We start from the raw sequence: 20,777 nt of genomic DNA on the forward strand, positions 1-20,777 counted from the left end.
CTCTGGTGATCACAGTATGTAGTCCCTTCTATATAAATTCTTATTACATTCATCATCACACATACGGGTAACATTACCTATTAGAAGCATTTCAATCATAAGTGAGTTCGGAATACTTTAGTAAGAAACTCTCTTAAGTCAACCTGTACCCAAATGGTACACAATACCTTACTCACGCTGAGCTAATGTCAATAATTTAGAAAATTCGCGGACTCACGCGAAACTATTGCTCAACACGTGTATGTGTTCAAAAGTTATCTATCCATTGAATTACTCATTTAACGCAGGGTGTGATTTGTGCTTTTACCAGTGGCGGGGATGTCTTAGGGGGTTAGTAGAATTATATATGTTACTAGCTTGGACTGTGGCGTTACGCATGGTTGAACAGCTATTTATAAATAGATGTTAACGCCGAAACTCACTATTCACGCGTATGCACTACCAGAAAAGCCTTTCCTTGTTATATCTTTAAAAGTACATTATAGGTAAAGCTTATTTACAAAATCATCTACATACAGGTATACAAGGGAAATTCAAAAAGTAGAGGCACATTTGCGAAAAGCTGTACTTATTCTGATGATAGAAAACTGAAACATATTAATAGTATTAATAGTAAGACTTATTAAAAACTTTCAGTGTTCGGCTCCACAAATTAAAATTATATGTAAAGTGTTACTACAGTGCGTGGGAAATAAACATCCCAGGTTGGGATGCATAAACTAAAACCAGGGGAATGGATGGTCCGATGCAGAGGGGGTGGGGGGGGGGGAGAGAATTCCTTCCCATCCCCCCCTGCAAATCGCACACTGATTTAAAGACACATGATAATACACGAATATTCAAATTACGTGCAAGGAGTTGAAATCAAACAAGGTGTAATGTTTTTCCTAATCTAGTACAAATAATAAAATTCAGTGTATAAAATGTTCAAATGATATAAAAATTCACAAATTTTAGAATGCGATTCACATATCTCTGACCTCATTGGCCTTGGTTTCATTACGTTAGTTTTCTGCATTTTCTGGCCGAGAAGCAAATTAATCTACAATTTTAATATTAACAAGACACAAATAAATTTATAAAATGCAGTAAGTATATCACTTATAACTACTATATGCAATACTTACACTAGTGTACCAACACTAGGCAGATAAATCTTATTGACATCGCTTTCGTAGTTATTACCATTTAGTGAAGGTATCTCTTTAAATCTCTGTGGCAATATAAATGGTTCAAATGGCTCTGAGCACTACGGGACTCAACTGCTGAGGTCATTAGTCCCCTAGAACTTAGAACTAGTTAAACCTAACCAACCTAAGGACATCACAAACATCCATGCCCGAGGCAGGATTCGAACCTGCGACCGTAGCGGTCTTGCGGTTCCAGACTGCAGGGCCTTTAACCGCACGGCCACTTCGGCCGGCGGCAATATAACCATTATATTTTGTCAGTGTTAAATTCTGCTAGTAAGTAATATCTCTCACGTGGGATGTAACTAATTTTGTAGGGAGCTATGCACAGCAGGTGCCACTTCTTGTTCTGCTTCTTTAAAAGTGATGATTTGGGATGTGTCCGAATCGACACTAATTCTTTTACAGCATATTCTTGTCGGTTGGTTAATTCCTGCCGAACTTCATTTTATGGAGTTCTGCTTGCCTAGTAATATTTCGTAACGCCATATCCACCTTTTCTTGATGTGACGTGTCTTCGTTTTGGAATTTAGGTATAGCCTTAGCCGATTCGTTCTTCTCCTGACTATTACCCATAACTCATCCGGTGTAAATGCAGTTGATAGGTGTGATAAATCATCGTATATTTCGACAAGATTGTTTAGATATTCAATCCACTTTGTTAGCTTATTAGATGCGTAGGTCTGGATAAATCTGTTTAATTCCCTGAATGTTCACCTACTGGGTTACTGCAAGGTGAAAATCTCGATATCAAGACATGTCTTATTCCGTATTCTTCCATTATATTTTTCCATCTGCATCCAATAAAATAGGTATCATTATCTGTTATAACAGTGGTAGGGTATCCATTTATCCTAAAATAATCTGTAGTTAGCTTTCTCCCAATAATCCTAGTAGTTGCTGCTTGCAAAGTATACATTTTCAGATTTATTTTCTGATGAATTTTCATATATGATAAGTTATATATAGCTAGGATGTATTTTACTCCCCATCGGGCTGTCGGTAGGGGTCCTGTTATGTCCACTGCAATTACCTCTTGAGGTCTTTGTGTTATTATTGGGTGTAATTCTGTATACCTGCACCTATTGTTTGGCTTTGCCTTTTGGCATATGTCACATGTTCTCAGTACTTCTTGGACTTTCTTTTTCAGGTTTGGGAAGTAATAATATTGTTTAATTTTAAGTGTAGTTTTGACGGTTCCAAAATATACATAAGGTCGTTGGGTAAACCAGATGAGATCTGGTCTGTAGAAGAGTACACACATCATCCACTGTTAGGCTCCTTCGTTTTATCGAATAAAATCTTATAATGTAAATGGTAACATTGATGTAAGACAGTATCTTGTTGTTGTTTGAGAATGTCCCTAATGTTTTTCCACATAGGATCATTATCCTGTGACTTTTCCAAGTGTTTCCACATTTCCATGTATCTTTCTCGATACGTCAGACCTTTTATTAATAAAACTCTAAAATCCGTAGAATTCTCAACTATTGCTACGAATTCTGACATTCCCTGTGGCAGTCTCGGAAGAATATGTGCAACAACGATATCTGGCCCCTGGACATGTCTAATCTCAAAGTCATAGTCCTGTGGTTCCAAAGTCCATCTAGCTAAAAGTCCGTGTAGCAATTTAGAAGAAAGCATGAAACTTAATCCCTGATGGTCGTGTAGAACATTCATATGCTTCCCACAGACATAATAACGGAATTTTTTAAACGGGAAGACGACAGCCAATATTTGCAGTTCTGTCACAGTGTACACCCGTTCACATTTCGTCAATATACGACTGGTGAATCCTACAGTTCTCATGTCCAGTCCGTTTTCTTGTTGTTCAGTATGGAACAGTCATGCACCTAAGGCACAGCCTGAAACATCAGTAGCAATAAAGAAGTCTTTTGACACACCTGGCTGGTGCAAGAATGGTGCGTTAACTAATGCTTCTTTAATCCTATCAAAATCGTCTCAGCATTGGCTGGTCCAGCACCATTTTGCATTCTTTTTCAAAAATCCCAGTAATGCCTCACGGTTTACCTGTTCAGTTGGTAGAAGACGCCAGAAGAAGGACACCAAACCAATGAAATTCTTCAGTTGTCACCTAATTTTGGGATAAGGGATGTTAGCAATTGCTGCCATCTTATTGGGATATGGTTTGATACCCCCAGGTGAAATAATATGTCCTAGAAATTTAATCTCCTTTCGAGCAAATTTTGATTCCTTTAAACTTACCGTGAGTCCCCTTTTCGAAAATTTACTTAGAACATCTTGTAATCGATTACTGTGCTCGTCCAATGTCCCTGTTGCTTGTAAGAGATCATTAACGTACGCTGTGACTCGATCGAGCATCTGTGGCCCTAGCACATCGTGAAGTGCGGCAATAACTGCTCTGGCCCTTATATTAAAGTCTAAGGAAAGACAAAAAATTGATAACTTCGCCATCTATATACAAATGCTGTATATTGTCTGAATTGCTTTAGCACCATGATTTGCCAGAATATCGATTTCAGATCTATAGAGCTTAAGTATCTTTTGCCATAAAGCTTCTGGATCTGCTCGTCTAAATTTTCAGGTTTCGTTCGCACACGCGCGGTAATTTTGTTAATGCCCCGTGCGTCAAGAACGAGTCTAATATTTTTATCTGCTTTACTTATTGCTAGCAAAGGACTACTACAAGGGGAATTGGATGTCTAAATTATACCCCAGCCCACCATCTTCCTTATCTCTTTCATGACCTCTTCCTTTTTTGTCCAGAGGAGTGAGTAAGATGCTTGACAATAGGTCTTATGTGGATATACCTGCATATCGTAGACACATCCTTTCACTATACCAGACCTATCTACAAATACTGCAGATAACAGCTCTGTTAATTGTTTAGCTTTAAATTTGTCAATGTTTGTTGCTTTATTTACCTTCTCCATCATAGTGTCAGTGATAGTCTTGGAACTGAGTGTACCATTATCCTGATGTGTGTGACACAACGTCATTTGTTCATACTCCAACATGAGCAGTTTCGGAACACCGACGGAAAATATCAAATTCCTTATCGGCGATTGGGCTGCATCAAATTCACGGTTGAGCTCCATAGCCATCTGCTGCTGACGGTATATAGAGGTGAAGGTCCCACGGGCGAGGTCTGTTATTGTCTCTTTCTTCCTCATAAAATCTATTCCTAATAAGACTGGTACCGATAGATTCTTTACTAAAAGAATTGTGCACGCCATGGCTCCAATTTCGGTTTGAATCTCGGCTTGAGTCTGGAACTAGATTGTATGGGCCTTCTGTCCTAGAGCACCAACAACTTTGCAGATTGAAACCGGCAAAACCGGTAATTTTCTTATCTGCGAGACCCTTTTATAGAACTGCATGTTGATAACTGACACAATCGCTCCGGTATCAAGAAGTATGGTGGTGGTCACACCGCTTATAATTGCTGCTATTCCTGCTTGAATTATTTCTTTCTTCTCTTTGTCCGAAATGGTGGGCACTTCATACAATTCTTCAAAAATGTACCTACCAGTCTGGTATCTAATCATACATATATATATATTGTTAGACCTATTGCCTTCATTTTCATCCTCGGTCACCTGTCGAAGGCATACATTAACCTATTTTAGTTTGACGGCTTCTGATTATTCGGTTACTGCTCGGGTGACATCTTCATTACCCTTGCACTCTGTTGGCAGTTAGTGGGAGATGGGGTTACTGATTGATTACACTGTTGTGGAAATGGATTATCCTGCATAGGTATAGCTTGTATAAAATTTATTGGTTGTGAATGCGAACCGTATCTTCGTTGCGGATTCCCACCACTAGGACCTGGCTGTTACCCGTATTCTTGCCCTGACAGTTTTTTCTTTCGGGTTGTCCTTATGTGGACTATTTTGCACATTTCCGATTCTCCTTTTACGATTTAGAAGGTTACTTACACTTTCGTTATCACCCTTTCGATGATTAATATTCGATACAGGTTGATTTTGATTGCTATTATTACTGTTGTATTCTACCTTTTATTCATAGTTCGTTTTATTATTATTATAACCTCCATTATTGAACTGTTTACTTTTATTTACCCTAGGACTGTTGTCGCCCTTGCCGGCCGTTGTGGCCAAGCGGTTCTAGGGGCTTCAGTTTGGAACCGCGAGACCTCTACGGTCGCAGGTTCGAATCCTGCCTCGGGCATGGATGTGTGTGATGTCCTTAGGTTAGTTATGTTTAAGCAGTTCTAAGTTCTAGGGGACTGATGACCTCAGATGTTAAGTCCCATAGTGCTCAGAGGCATTTGAACCATTTGTTATCGCCCTTGTTCGATGTGTTTCCATTTATTGATGGTTTTCCGTTATTATTATAATTATTACCATTGGCAATACCTCCAGTAGACTTTCTTACATCCTCCTGTACTAAATCTAACGAGTCAGTTATGTTGAGAAACTCCTTTATATAAGTATCAGGGATATTAAATAATTGTTGTCGAATAGTGACTGGTGATCTTGCTTTCAGAACTCTCAACAAATCTCTAGTTGCTACCGGCTCATCCCAGTAATTGGCCGCATTTGTATATTTTACCAAGTATTTCCTTAGCGTAACCATCTTTGGGTTATACATTTCGGCACTGTACACTGTTTTGCGTAGTCTTTACTGGATAGACGCAGACAAAAATTTCTCTAAAAATTCCTTTTCAAATTCGTTGAAACTCTTGCATGTTGCAGCGGCATCAAGTGTCCATAGAGAAGAAGCATCTCCAGTAATATGAGCGGCTACATGCTATATCTTTTGTGTTTCTGTCGTGGTTTTTGGTAATATACTCTTAAAGGTTCGAATGAAAATTATTGTGCGAATATTCCGTTTATTGTCTTGATTGTCATCTTTGCTTGACAAGGCTTTGGTCATGCCTCAGTGCATTTCACTGTACTGTACTATTATTGTTAACCTGCGCTGCACCCTCATGATAGCACATACTGTCGGTTTCCGAATTCGGCCTACGTTGTGGCGTAACCTGTTGCAGTACAACACGTTGGTTGCCATAACTCCGTTCCCTAGGTGTCTCTGAACAGCACGCAGGTGAATTTGATACACTGCGTGGATACTCAATCCGTGTTGTTTCATTACACCGCATTGCTGGTCTTTCGATGTTCTGGTTTTCTCAACATAATGCTTGAGCCACTTCCTTACAAACTCGGGATTCTATGTCTTTTGCATATTGCCTTGTATAAATCCGCAGTAATGGCCAAGCTCTTAAACTGCTTATCGAAGTTATTGACTTTTTGTTGCGTACTATCAATCCGAACTGGAACATCTTCCAGAGGTTTAATAGTGCTTTTGACACTATCAATTTCTTTGTTGAACTGTTCAACAATAGCCCTGTCCCCTTCAATCAAGAGTTGAATGAAATTTTCTACTACATCTTTGTCTATCTCAAAAAATATTTAGTTTATTAAAACTAGAAATTCTCTTTCTAGTTGTAGCTCTTTGAGCTCACGTTGTTGTTCCCTTAATATCTCTTCTTCCTTTCGCTTTTGCTCTTTTAGAGCCCTAGCTTCCCTACATTTTTGTTGCATAACATTAAGTCTTTGGAACAGAAGTTTAATTAAATTACTATCACACGAGGTTGGAGTTGACAAAGTAACAAGGTTCCCCGCCCCCCCCCCCCCCCCCCATCGCCTGTTACATTACTCTCAGTCATAATGGCAGCTTTTGGATGAAGATTGTCTGTTATTTCAGATTGATCCTCGACTTCATTTTCGTTTGGAAATTCTGTTAACATTTCGTCATTAATTCCTGACGTATGTCGTAATAATTGCACTGAAGTGTGCTCTATTTCTTCGCTTTGACTCTCTGATACTGTATCAGTATCTACATTAACATTAGTAATTCAGTGGTCTTAATATGTTTCTTTGGCCTTACCATTTCAACAAAATTTCTTTACTCACAATAGCAATGAGAATAAATACTGATTAAAACTTATAACCTTTACATACAAATATAATATCAAGTATAGACTGGCTACTAACACACATAGATAGCTATTATCAAGTCCATATACTCTGTGGTATAGACTCTACTTTATGATATCGTCAGTTTTGGTTTATTTATCATTTTATCTCCCAGCCGCAATGTAATGGTAGTTACTCATAACGCTACAGCACATACGAGTGAAGTTTTGAAAACTGAAAGGCAACAAGCGTTTATCACAAATTGCGTTTGCCATAAGATCTACGAACATGAACATATGTCCTTACCTTAACGCTCATGCGCTTGATGATCCAATGCCCTTTAAAATTTATTTTTACAATCCTGTTTGTGGTCTCTGTTCCAGATAATTGTTTTTATCATTTGCACTCCAATCAGTATACCTGAAATAAAATACGACAATACATTAATATATTACCATGGTATGATATACCTGAAAACATTTAATACATATATTAACTAAATATGGTGATGTTACATATTCTTTATACATATATATTTATATGGCGCCACGCCTTGGGTGACAGTGTGCTGTCTTTTAATTCGTGTTGTGAATGCGTAAATTTAGCAGCGTCCACCAAAAATAGTTAAATAAGTCTTCAGTTTCAAAATGTCCTTCAATTACTGCATTACCAGGTTGGAATATGACGTGAGCATGAACATGAACTAAACTGAAACACACAACTGTTTTCATATGTTGTCTGTGAAGAAGTGTATCTGTTTAAAATTACTCAATTACGTTAACTGACTACTTTCATACAAACTTAGTTCACTCTTGAATGTCACATCACGGAGGCACACAACACAGGAATCGGAGAATATTACTGAAAAGATTTCTGAGCTTTCGCTGAGAAAGTTTTATGCTCCGACACCAGCAAAAAATGGTACAAGTCAAAATAGTTTCTGATATCACAAATTTTGATATACAACAAAGTTACCTTTAGGTGGATTCTTTTTACAATGGCAAATATATATGTCTGAATTATTCGGCAATTTTAGCTCGCCGCGTAAAGCTTTCATGAAATGGCGGCAGATAAATGAACATGGGTGTATCACAGAATCGATCTGTTCGGATTACATGAAAATAACTTACTGAATTAGATTTCAAAAAACATTAATCAGCATTAAATAATTGTTCTCAGCATTTTCAATCTCAAATAAAACTATTACTCTCGCCAATAAAATCATATAAATATATTACCGCTAATGGCGGTGTTGTAGCTCGTCCGCAGCGAAGCAAAGATGAAATGCAGAGGATCAAGATTAGTAATATTCTTCCAGAAAATATGAGATAAACTTGAATAACATTATTCTCTATTTTTCTCCAATAATCAACAACAGGTAGTTTACATAACAGTAGTAATACCACACCTTTTCATAGGCAGAGATTAAAGTGCGTCTTGCTAGTATCATGGCTACTCGAACAAGAAGAAAGAATGCTACAAAAAAATCTGCGATTATAATAATTTTTTTGTAATTAAAAGATATCATTTTTGTCGGTCTGTTTTCTGTGACTTGTGAAGATACTGTTACACCGTCTCTGCACTAGCAAACGAAGCTCTTACAAAAACCAATCAAAAATGTATACGGCAACAGACATAACAAATCCCGAATATTTTCAGCAAACTCTTTTGGAATATTGTGCCTAAATTTTGGATTTACTGTCACAAGATCTGTCTCCGTACGAAACATGTAGACGACGCGATCCTTGCCACCTGTGTCCTGCAGAATTTTGACAGACACGGTGAAGTGTTGTTTCACAAGTATGAGACTGGAGAGATGCAATTACGGAGCCTTCCTCATATAATGGACATTTCATCAATAATGTTATCGAGGCACGAGAGTGGTTCAAATATTATATCAAATGTCCCGAAGGTAGTTTGGCTTGGAAAAACGATATAGTGAACAGGGGATTCCATCGAAGAGAAAATGAGTAGTAAGTAAATGTAAGAATAAGGGTGCAGTCATAAAAATAAATATCTAATCGCCCCTTTCATAAAATAACAAGAAATGTAGTTTGTAGGTAGTTGTACATAACGTTTGGCAAAATATGAATGTCTTGCACCATCGTAGAGAAAAAATGTGCAGTTTATTTAACCTTTATTCACATTTCTTTGGCTGTTTTTTTCCCAAATGTTTGTTTCTCATGTACTACTCATATAATATTCATTTAGAAGGTCATATAAATCTGGATATTCACTTATGTATTAAATTAACTTTTCCTTGTGTAGGACCATTTTGGTAAACCAACTTTCGTTTCGTACTAGAAAAGAATTAAGACCTGAACGACGTGCAGTGTGGCGACACTTCCTACACTGCATTAGCGACAGTGGAACTACCCGGCGCAGCACGACGCGTCAGAGTTGCTTAGTTGGTGAACTTTGCGCATCGCTGCTGGGTGACGGAGTTCGACTGCCGCGCAGTGCGTTCTGTTCCATACAATTTCATATAAACAATTTTTGGTCACGTGGCGCCTATCCGGTCTGCTACAGTGCAATTCGGCTCAGTGCAGTCTTGCCTTGAATCGAAGGGCATTTCTGAATCACTGGATGTGAACGGAATACGAGGAACGAATACGTCTTCACCAGAAATCAAATAAGAAATGGCGGCATAAACGACTTTACAACTTTCACTTCCGGAGAAAGCTGAATTGCTATCAGCGCTCGGTAAACATAACTTCGATAAACAGAACTTCGATATTAATGTTGAACTTAGATGGTATCTATAGGAATTTCTATTAATACAGTTAATTCATTTCTTGAACCAAATTTTTACAAAGCTAATATTTTTCCTGTTTGAAAAGATGATTAGTTGCGCCATCTGTTGCCAAATTTGCGATAATTACCTCATTGTGTTTTTGGAGAACTCTATTTCTATTGTTACAGATCATTCTTCAGTGTTTCAAGAAAGGCTGTGTTTCAGCACTACTCGAATTGTTCGAACAGTTTAGGTCACAATTCGGGTAATCTCGGGTTCTGCACGATTGTGTGACTGGTCGGGATCTAGCGACTTTTTTTGGTACAATACCCACGAACTGCCTTAGTGCCTGTATGGCCATGTGGATTTTAATAATAAAAATGACTGTGAAACCCGGACTAAACTACCTACTAAGGTTTATGTCATATTTTACAACAATTATCCAATAAACAAGAGTTTGCCATCATGCTTCTGTCAAATCCTCGAGCTCTCGCTCGTCCCATGATCTAGTGACGTCTGATGGTACTATCTCCGAGATGGGTACTGCCGCTGCAATTTATTCTCAATGTTGGAATTACGGTCAGTTTACCACGATAAATTTCGTTTGTTAGAGATTTAATTTTTCATTAATGTTTTCGTTGTTTCATCCGGATATAGAAATTTGAAGAAAATCGCCCAAAAACTCTTAGGTAATTCAGTCAAGTACTTTTTGAGGCGTTTTGAACAAAGTTTCTCCCGTATAGAGATTATGTCCCGAGTAGAAATTTGAAATAAATGTGCAACGAACTTTTAGAGATTTTTGTTAACAGCCTATCTTGTGTAGACAGTGGTCTTCCTCTTGTCTTGAAGAGAAAGTGTGCTAAATTTTATCAGAATCGGAATAAAATTGTAGATTTGTATGAATTACTAACGAAGAAACAAAGAAACTGACACTTTTCTTTATTTCTACATCCACATCTACATCTACATTTATACTCCGCAAGCCACCCAACGGTGTGTGGCGGAGGGCACACAGGGTATACAGGCAGGCAGATGTACGCAGAAACAACACGCATGATTTCCGATTTATACACTATCCGAAAATACCTCATCACCCACTAGTGGCCATGAATGAGGGGTGTGTCCACCGTTCACCTTATGGACGACTTGAACTCTGAGTAACTCTTTCAATTAGGTGTCTGAGGATTAATGACAGCTCCTCAAGAGCTGAAAGCAGAGAAGATTGTGATGTTAGACGCTGGGATCTTGAGACAAGTCGACGTTCCAACCCATCTCTAAGGTGTTCCGTTCAGTTTAGGACGGGACTGTTTTCGGGCCAATCCTTTTGAGAAATGTACATTTCCGTAAACTATTGCTGCTTTATCACAGGGTACTTTTGGAATGGTGATAAAAACCAAACTCGTCTTCAAAGTATTCTCTCCTATACACAGTACATAGTGTGGTAAAACGTGTCCATATTCTCCCTCATTTAGTGTTTGCGTATGGGGACCACACCACTACCGTGAAAAATACCCGCATATGTAAGCGTAACTCCTCCGTACTTCATTGTTCGTCCTACGCGTGATGGCAGATAACGTTTTACAGGCATTCTCCAAACCCAAACAATGTCATCGGATTGCCACAAACTATAGAGCGATTCGTCGCCAAATTTCACTTGTTTCCAGTCATCCACCGTCGACTGGTGGCGATGTTTACATCACCTTAACTATCGTCTACCTTGACTTCAGAAGCATGTGGCTGATGACTCGCTGCTCGACCATTGTACCCATTCTTTTTAAATCTTACCAGTTTTGCTAGATGGACCGTTGCTAGCACTAAGAAACTCGGGTGATTCCTTCTTCACAACCACCCTCCAGAATTATCGATGGTCTCGGTCCGTCAGTACATGATGTCTGTCTGATTTTGGATTAGCTAAGGTTGTTCCTTCGCGTTTCTACGTTACAATCACATCAGCAACAGTCGACCTGGTCAGCTTTAGAAGGGTTGACATGTCCCTGATGGATTTCTTACTCGGCTGACATCCAATGACAAGCCCACGTTAGAACTCATTGAGTTTACCTGACCGGCCCGTATTCCTGCCATGCCATGCCGACTTCACTGCCACAGTCAGCTTCTAGGCTTCTCGGTTGAGGGTCTATGGCGCAAACGGCCTGATCAAGATGGTCCAACAAATTCTCGATTGAGTTTCAATCTGGAGGGGTTGGTGGCCGGAGGAGTACGATAAATTCATTCTGGTTCTCTTCAAACCATGCACTTAGAGTGCGGGTTGGGTGACACTTTGTATTGTACTGCTGGTAGATGTCATCGTGACGAGGAGAAAAAAAAAACCTGCATGTAGTGGAGGATATGGCCCCAAAGAACAGATGCATACTTTTGTTGATCCACTGTGTCTTCCAGAATGACGACATTACCTAGGGAATGCCACGGAAACATAACCCAGAACATAAAATTTCCTCCTCCGGTCTGTGCTCTTCTGACGTCTGTTGCATTTCGTTAGCTTGTTTGCTCTCAGACATTTCATACCCTACACGCCAATGGCTATCTGTCCGATGGAGCACAAAATGTTATTCATCTTAAAACGCCATTTGTCGTCATTCAGTGGACGCCCAGTTGCGATATTACCGTGCAAATTCCAGCATTCGTCGCCGATGAAGAGCAGTCAGCATGGATGCAGGAACCTGGTGCTTGCTGTGGTGGCCCTTACGCAGTAACTTCAGCTAAACGATCCTTGAGGAGACACCGTTGGCAGTCCCTTGATTTACTTAGGCCGTCAGTTGCTCAACTGTTGCACGTCTGTTCGCTCATATGCATCTCCATTGCCGTTGTTCACCTCTGTCATCTATGGCCCGTGGTGCGCGGCATTCCATCGGTGCCGGTTTTGGATTGTGCCATGTTGCATAGTATATTTTCACCATGGCGGAACGTGAATAGTTTACCAACTTAGCCGTTTAGGAAATGCCTCCACCCCTGGCCTGAAAGCCAATGATAACTCCCTTTTGTACATCAGTCAAAACAATTTGCTTCCACATTGCGAGAACTGCACTGTGTTCCGTGTCCCACCGACAAGCTTTATGTCTGTGCTTACAGAAGATCCGGCACATGGTTGTAATCAGTCACAGTGGCTCATACGAGGCCATAAAGCATAGATGACTGAAAATTTCCCTCCAGAAATATATAGTTATACTAGATGTCTCGGTACTGTTTCGTTTAGTACTTTAAAAAGTGTTCCATGTGTTTTATAGTTAGTGATTCATACCTTACACGGTATAAGGGGATCTAATTTACATTTCAGTAAACATTGGCAATAATTTTTTGGTAGGTGAAACCGACTTCGCCTTTGTTGGTGCTATGCCATCACGCTCGTCTTAAATAACTCTCTGTAGTCACGTGTGAAGTAGATAATCGACGTCTAATTCGCAGAAAGTAATCCATACATGGAATCAGTACGAATGTTTTCAAAACGGTACAAATATTGATGAGATGTTACCATTGTGTATTAAACCGGGGACCTAGAAACGACGGAGAGGCTTCATCTCGCCGTAGCCCTCTGTGGTTCACAATTCCCCAACAAGCCTTAGCAGTTCACTCACCCCACCACTGCCCCACACCGAACCCAGGGTATTGTGCGGTAAGGCCCCCAGGGGCCCTCTCCTCCCCTCCCCTGGGAACGACTCAAATCAGACGAGTCTAAACCAGATGGTTGCGTGGTAGGGTAATTATGGTGTACATGTATGTGGAGACAGTGTTTGCGCAGCAATCGCCGACATAGTGTTACTGAGGCGGAGTATGGGTAACCAGACCGCATTCGCCGACGTAGACGAAACCGCCTTAAAAACCATTCACAGGCTGGCCAGCATACCGGACCTTGACACTAATCCGACGGGCAGATTCGTGCCGGGGACCGACACGCCTTCCCGCTCAGGAAGCAGCGAGTTAGACAGTGCGGCTAGCTAGGCGGGGTATTCAGTACCATACTGTACCTTCTCTCATCGTTGAGTCTACAACTTGTGTCTAGTGGCTAGCGTTGCTGCCTCTGTATCACGAGGTCCTAGGTTCGATTCCCGACCGGGTTGGGAATTTTCTTTAATTGGGGACTGCGTGTTTATGCTGTCCTCATCATTTCATCATCATCATCATCATCATCATCATCATCATCATCATTCGCGGCAGTGGCCTGATTGGACTGTGTAAAAAAATCAGACTGTGTCATAATTAGGACTTTATACGGGCGCTGATGACACCGCAGTTGAGCGCCCCACAGGCCAAACATTATCATCATCATCATCTCATAGTTGATATATTTAGTTTACTGCTGTACACCACATGGATCATCACCAGAAAAACTGTGACTGTGGACTCAGCTATTTATTTTGAGACTTTAGTGACTGAAAGAACAGAATCCTAATAAACATTAACCAATTTTGGACGAATTTCCGTCGGATATAATGAAACAGACACGATACGACTAGGTAAGAAATACGTATCAGAAAACCATTCCGCAGTTCATTATGATCACATTAATTTCCTGTCTGTCCTCTTTATAACTTCACTTCTAGGAAGATATTGTTATTATCACACACAGATAGTTTTGATGAAAATGGATTTCTGCGTTGTTATCATATGTCTCATGTTATGCAGTGGCGTAGATCTAGTTACTTTGGAATAATTAACATTAGTATTACATTTGAAATGAGTCGTTTTGTACAAATGCTTAAACTGTAGTACAATGCCTTTACAATATTTTCTATTTTTTAGTGTGTATGGCCAGTGAAAGTTCATCCACTATTGATGAACATTTCGAAGGAATCTGCTCGTACTGTTTGAAAACTTCATAAGTCGACAACTGAACCCGGGGTACCGCACTCCTTCTTCACGACTATCAATGTAAAGAGCGCCGAGAAAAGAGCCCATGATAACATGTAGACTGCACAGTATAAGGAATTGAGTGACTGACAAGCAATGGCGTATAAAAAATAAATTGCGTAATACACAAAGGTGAAAGGTTTATCTCATTTTCATCTGAAGAATAAACTATGAGTATGAGAAGACTTTGTGCAAAGTGGATGCAAATTTGTTGACTGTGGACTAGGGAGGCATATGTAAAAGAATTTCCTAGCCATATTTAAACCATTTTAAACAAAACCCGGCTGATTTTTGATGCAGATTTATTTCTACGCCTGCTCTCTGTATCCAATACTCCGCACCATAAACTGAAGAGTTATCTAAGCAGTGAACAGAATCCCGTGACCTTGCATAAAAAAATAAGCAAAGGTGATATCACTTGGCAGAGGCAAGTGCTTTCTGAAATGTAGAATAAATTCTCATTACAGTGCATATTGTGGAGTATATAACGATGACTGTACAATACAACGCTAGAATTCTCAACTGGAATATAAAAATTGTAAAGTAGCCTGTACTGCAACAGAAACAAATGATTTTCCCCATGATACTGACCTTGTACGCAAAACGGGGATTTAAAATACGAAATATTGCGACATTCGCGCAGTTCGCTAGATTTTTCATCCTCCTATCACCTCATTTAAAATAAAATGTAGCATGGAGACGCTGCAAGTTCACTGCAAACGCTATAGGAGTGGAGTTGCTGCAGAGGGAATTTTGGATGGGAAATAATTAGTTGAAGTAAAAAAGACGTTTGACATTAATGCATTATCTTAACAGGGGATTACGCCGAATTATTAGTTCAATGTCAAGCTACATAACCTAAATATATCACAACCAGACTATTCATTTTTGAATTACTGTGAAATCATATTTACTAAACATTATACTTGGACTGTAAGGCAGTGAAGGATTCTGCTGCTTCTCGCTTTCTTCCAGAGCAATGGCGGCACTCTTCAGCCTCGCTTGCTTTTTCTGAGAACGGCGAGATAAGTCGTCAGCGACTGGAGGAATGCGGCCGAAGCTAACGCAACGACCGGAAGCCCAGCGTGCCTAGGCGGCGCAGGCCGTTTGAGCTCGACCGTTCGCCGGCGGCGGCGGTTCTCGGAAACGGTTGGCTGCATGCGTGTTATCAGTGAAGCGAGTCGCCACAGAAGGCCGGTAGCGGCTGCGACGGTCTACTCAAACTACGACGGCCACGTCACGGATACAGACGTTAGTTCTTTAAAGGAGAGATGCTTTCCGTGGTCCAAAAATACTTTTGTGTCATGGGATCGTGTCGCACCCCGAGTGTGAGTTTTCAAAGAGCCAGTTACAGTCGGCATGTGTGTGTGTGTGTGTGTGTGTGTGTGTGTGTGTGTGTGTGTGTGTGTGTGTGTGCCCGCGCCCCCTTAATGCTCATCTAAAAATCAAAACTGACCAATATACACCAAATTTTAATTTTTTATTAAAATGCTAAAGAGCGACAACATATTCATAACAGCGATTCAAGAAACACGATACATGGATACAGATACCTTCGATTCCGAAGGTTTTAGGATATGTAAAGGGAAAGTGGGACCGAGAGTAATGAAAAATGTACCACCTCTTGGAACAGCCTTTATAATCAACAAACTTATCTTGATCATAATAGTTGACTTTCATTCCCAATTATAAAGACTCTCAAGTCTTACATTCACAAGCACAAACAAAATCTAAACAATTATCAATGCACATTCCCCTTTAAATGAGGATAACAGGAAAAACAAAGAAAAAGTGGAGGCCTTTTGGAATCATCTAGATGACATTATTCATAAAATTTCAGATAAAAATATCATCATTCTTCTTGGAGACCTTAATGCAAGGATTGGTAAAGAAAAAAGATATAAGAAAATAGTTGGAGACTGTCCTGCACAGAAGAGAACAAAAAGAATTGGTGTGAGGCTAATAAAACTTTTCCAAGCACACAATTTAATTCTTAAATCCTCAGCTATCAAGAAAGACAAAAGACATGGATATCCCCAAATCCTAGCCTTGGGGAATTTCAGTTTGATGACGTAACAATCAAGAAGATTTCTCGAAAAGAAATCATGAATGTTAGGGTACTCATGGGTACAAACGTGGATTCAGGCGAATACATTTCTAAAATTAAGTTCAAAATCATCCCAAACAGGAAACGCAGTATGAAACCAATTAAGGGTTGAAAGTACAGCAATAAAAAGATATTAAAATCAGATGTATTCACAAAATCAACAGAAATCATTGAGACACAAAGCTGGGAGGATGTCAAGAAAAACTTCATTACTACAGTCGAACGGATAGCACCTAACATAAATAGTAGAAACATGCATGGTAATCGCTGGAGTCTGATGCCCTCATTGAAATAAGGAAACTGTCAATCACAGAAAACAGAAGAAATCAGATTGAATTTCATTAGAGTTAGAAAACTGGCAGATAAAAGTATAAAATCGATTAACAAGACACATGAAAACAAAACTCTCCTCCAAACTGATGTAGAATTTGCTAAAAACAATACAAGAAGCTTCTACAGAACTTTCAAACAAAGGCTATCAAGATCCAAAGCACCCAACCTCCAGTTTTGAGATGTAAATGGAACCATCGCTCACAGTAAAGCAGAAAATTGCAAAATACTAGCAGACTACTTTGAGAAACTCTTGAATTGTGAACCCATCCTTGAAAAATCTGAATCCATCCCAAATAACTGTGAGAAGCCGGAATCAGAACCACCGACGACTGAAGAACTACAAAAGACTATTTCAGAGCTTAAAAACAACAAAGCGTCCGTAGAAAACCAAATAGTGGTCGAATTATGGAAAAAAGCTGACGAAAATGCAATTAAATCCCTTCAGTGTGTTTTCGATCCAATCTGGAAAGAAGAAGAGATCCCCACAGAATGGAGAACAGGTCTCACCCACCCTACCCACAAGAAAGATTTGAAGACACACCCCAAGAGTTACAGAGGAATATCACTTCTGGGTATAACATGCAAGATTCTTTGTAAAGTCCTTTTGAGCAGGAAAGAGCCTCAATTGGACCCGCAAATACCAGGCAGGTTTTAGAAAGGATAGATCAAGTTCGGAACAAATACTAAACCTCAAAAACATCATGGCATACCAAAAATCAAGGGCACTATCACATTGATTTCAAAAATGCATATTATTCGATTGACAGAGAATTGCTGTTATCAGTCCTGGACGAAATGGGTTTGGATAAGAAAAAACTTATATTATAAAAGCGGCCCCTACAAATACATTGCCGAAAGTTAAATTTATGGGCGAATTATCGGAACCCTTTGAAATAAAAACGGGAGTGCCACAGTGGGATGGGCTCTCAGCGTTGCTGTTAAATTGTGCGCTTGAGAAAGTAGTCAGAGAATGGAACCCAAATATTAAGAGGGGTACAAGACTGGGTTGCAAAAAGAATAACCTTAAAGTAAATTGCATTGCTTTTGCATATAATATGGCCCTGTTTGCTGAAACAATTGAAGAAGCACGGGAGAAAATCCTTGAACTAAAGAAACAATCAGCTAAAATAGGTCTTCACATCTCCTTTGAGAAAACTAATATATTGACAAACATCAAGCACTCATGTAAATACCTCAAAGTTCAAGGACAAAAGATTGAAATAGTAAAAGAATTCAAATATCTCGGAGCATGGATTAGTTGGAATGCTGGGAAAAGCAAAGCAATGGAATCCAGAAAAAATACTCTTCAATTGGCCTTCCAACTAACAAAAATTAAATACAACAAAAAATCCCGTTTCATGGGGCTCCAAAATTACATATTACAAGACAGTGATTAAGCCAGAAGCACTGTATGCAGCAGAAACACCAAACATGCATTTCAAATGCCAAATGGAGAAACTTGAGCTAAAGAGAAGAAAAATTTCAAGAAAAATCGTAAGGCCAAAGTTTCAAGATAATAAGATTATATACATCAAAAATTAAACTCTCTGCAAGAAAATTGAAGAACTTTCAGATACTATGCGAAAAAAGAGGATAAATTTAATGGTCATCTTCTCAGAATGAATTCCAACAGACTAACCAAACAAATCTTTGACTTTTTACGTAACCGCAAAACGAAAGCCAACTGGTTTAAAGGAACTGAGAATGACCTAGTAGAATTAAAGGTTTCAGAAAATTCACTTATCGAACGAACAGCTAAATTAATTACTAAAGATGAAGACATAACGTTCCAAGACAAATCTACACGAAAGTCCAAACCCTTCATCTCGGAAGAAGAGAGGAAAAGATGATTAGAAAGAATGAACAAATACTGGGCCCTAAGAAAAGAACAACGCACAGAAAAATGACTGATCCAGCGTACCCCAAAGAGGGTGAAACGAAAGAAGAAAGCTAATGTGTTATTTCCTCAGTTTAATTACGTTCTGTCGTATACACAAGCTCACTCATTAAATGTAGCACCTTTTTAAGCCTAAATTCCCTCGAAATGATACTGTTTTCTGACATCTCTCTAACGATGAAATCTAGTTAGACAGACTGTGCAGGTGGTATGTTTTAGTGTTCTCCATGCTAATGCATAATTATTAGCTTTAATATATCTGTGTCGGTGATTGTTGAAAGATACCTAAGTGATAAGTTTCACGTTTTGAGGTAACTGCATTTTCGCTATCGACGGAGGATTACACACATTTGAGTGTCACAACATGTCTTAGGCAAGCTTTCTTTTTGAGAAATAGAGCCAAGTGAGTGTCAAAAGGCAATCAAGTGAGTGCCTCTGGTCCCTTTTAACACGAACGTTTGGAAACACTACAGATTGTTTTTAGGGTTTTTTTGTTTTCTTTTTTTGTTATGCTGCACAGTCGATGATATAGATGAGGTGAGTTACACAGTTCACATCTGCTGCTAATGGAACGACTGAAAGAGTAAAGAAATTGACACTATATTAGGCCTTGTATTTGCCTACACGCAAAATGTAAGTTTAGCGAACATTTTTTATTACTAGAGGCTACTCACAGTGTGAACGATTTTTTTGTTTCCAACCTTAAAAGACGTTTAGCCCATTACTACGTCTACCATGAAGGTCGAGCCCACAAAAGACCTGATGAAGTTGGTTTGTTCCTGTTGAACTACATTAAAAACATGTACTCGGGGCAGTTACCGAATTACACATGTCTCTTGTTAACTGAAACGTTTTGAAGAGTTTGTCTTTCCCTAACAAATACGCGCAGTTTTAAAAGGAATTAACATTTTCTGCCATTTACATGGGCATTCGTACTACCAACGTGTCCGAAAATTCAGCATAATAAAACGTCCAAGAACCGCCGGTCGAGACAGATATCATCATTGGGTGTTCTTCTTTCTTGCCACCTTATTATGAGAAATCGTCAGTCTCGCTTTAAACGTAAGACCTTCTAAAAAATGAAAGACCGAAATTAGGAATTTCCAATTATCATTATTTTGAGTACTCTCATGAACAGAAAGGTAAAATAAAAACAAGTGAGTACACAAGATCAGGCAGTTTTCATAGACTGAATACCTTTATTCTCAAGAAAATTAATGAAGTACCGTTACCTGGTCAAGAAGATTATCCACAAGGGAAAATAACTATTAGAAATAGCAAACCTGAAAAGTAAAAAAAAGTTTTTCTGTATACTGTAGAAAAACGCAAAGACTTTTACTAGCAACTTTTACATTGGCCAATAGCTTCCGTTTCAATTATAATGAAAAAGGTTCAGGGGAACAAGTCTATATAATGTGTTTTTGTTTGTGTTTTTATTATGAGCTGATACACCATATTGCCCGTTATTTAATAAAAACCTGCATTATATGAAGCAAAACCATACTATAAATTTTCTACGGTCTTAGAAGGTACCTAAGTTAAGCAGATACAACTTTTCTCTATTAGATATTACTCTTCGTATACGTATCTAATTGTAAGTCTATGAACATATTTTAATATGTAATTTTACCAAAGCGGTATTTGGCAACACACAAGAAAGAAGAAGTTTACTTTGTTCTTCTCAAAACCGTAGAAAAGTGACTTAGTTATTTATTAATAACAATTC

The sequence above is a fragment of the Schistocerca americana genome, chromosome X (genome assembly GCF_021461395.2).
Source record: "Schistocerca americana isolate TAMUIC-IGC-003095 chromosome X, iqSchAmer2.1, whole genome shotgun sequence".
NCBI lineage: Eukaryota > Metazoa > Arthropoda > Insecta > Orthoptera > Acrididae > Schistocerca > Schistocerca americana.